Source organism: Otolemur garnettii, unplaced genomic scaffold (assembly GCF_000181295.1).
Source record: "Otolemur garnettii isolate 467f Iridium unplaced genomic scaffold, OtoGar3 scaffold00008, whole genome shotgun sequence".
NCBI lineage: Eukaryota > Metazoa > Chordata > Mammalia > Primates > Galagidae > Otolemur > Otolemur garnettii.
The window spans coordinates 10,825,696-10,827,567 of NW_003852403.1; positions in this window are offsets into that span (position 1 = coordinate 10,825,696).

Genomic DNA, 1,872 nt, shown 5'->3' on the forward strand with positions numbered 1-1,872 from the left:
GGGACCACACTAACTGCTGAGTCTGCCTTATACTCAAGCTGTCTCTGCAGAGACCTGACTGGCTGATCCAGCACGTGATGGCTGTCTCAGGGACTCCATTTCCATGGCCACCCACTTTGACAAGTCAGGAATAGCGTTTCAACTGGAAACACCCCTGATATTTCATCTTTTTCATCCTTCTGCCAACCTGCCACTAGTCTGTCTTTCTTTCTTTTTTTATTAAATCATAGCTGTGTACATTAATGCAGTCATGGGGTACAACGTGCTGGTTTTCTATACAGTTTGAAATGTTTTCATCAAACTGGTCAACATAGCCTTCACGGCATTTTCCTAGTTATTGTGTTAAGACATTTATATCCTGGCTTCGCGCCTGTGGCTCAAGTGGCTAAGGCGCCAGCCACATACACCTAAGGTAGTGGGTTTGAATCCAGCCTGGCCAGCCAAACAACAACGACGGCTGCAACCAAAAAAAAAAATAGCCAGGCGTTGTATGGGCACCTGAAGTCCCACCTACTTGGGAGGCTGAAGCAGAAGACTCACTTGAGCCCAGGAGTTGGAGGTTGCTGGGAGCTGTGATGTCACAGCACTCTACCCAGGGGGATAGCTTGAGGCTCTGTCTCAAAAAAAAAAAAGACATTTATATCCTACACATGGTAAATTTCACATGTTCCCTTCTGCCACTAGTCTTTCAAGTGAGGAGGACTAGTCCAGCCATCAGTGAGTGATAGAGGACAGACACCTGGGTTCTAGCCAAGGACAGTCCTTACGGATCCTTAGACAGAGCAGGGCACAACTTCCTCTGCCTGGGCTTTGCTCCAGCACAGGCCTCCCTCCTAAGGAGGCTGATTCCAACCCAAGATTTAAAATCGCAACTGCCCCCACCCCCTTCTTGAAAACCCTCGGGTTCCCTGGCCTTATGTCTTTCCTGCACAGCCTTTATCTCCTGAGAACACATTGGATCATTAAGTAATTTATTACATTTGTTGTTTCTTTCTCTCCCTACTAGAACATGAGCTTTACAAAAGCAGGGAATTTTATCCATTTTTGTCAGTCTTGTATCCCAAGTAAACAGAACAGCTCCTGGCATAAAAGATTTAATGAATATTTGTTGAATGAATGAATAGGGTTGGCCAGGCATGGGTGATTTTGCTGGTCTTCACCAGTAATGCCAGAGAAACACTGTCCTACAGTCCCTGTTCACCTGCGGTGTGCACAGTTCTCGAACTCTCTTGCGTTGATCTAAGTGGCCAACCATTTTCTGGTTTATTCCGGTCTCTCAGGGATAGGTCCCCTCCCTTGGCCTTGATAGACCAAGGAAAGGGTGTTGGTTCTTGGACCTCATAATGGCTGCTTCTCTAAGTGTCATATTCTAAATGGACACATAGACCCCAAAAGAATACAAACCAGGGTGGTGCCTGTGGCTCAAAAGAGTGGGGCGCTGGCTCCATATGCTGGAGGTGGCAGGTTCAAACCTAGCTCCGGCCAAAAACTGCAAAAAAAATATACAAACCATGGTGATAAAAAAAAACAATTTTTAATGTGTATTAAATGTGGCAATGGAAGCGGAGGACACTTCCTCTCTCTAATTAAATTTCCACAGCAGAGAATTTTCCTGGCTTCCTATGACTATCAGTGGAATGTGATGCCCGTGGTGGTGTTGGTCTTGTTCTGAACCTTGGAGTAGCACCGGGAAGAGATAGATAGGACACATCATGGTTGGCAAGAACAAGACTCATATTAAAAATTTCCTTTATTTAGGCTTGGTGTCTGTGGCTCAAGTGGCTAAGGCGCCAGCCACATACACCTAAGGTGGTGGGTTCGAATCCAGCCCGGGCCTACCAAAAACAACGATGGCTGCAACCAAAAAATAGC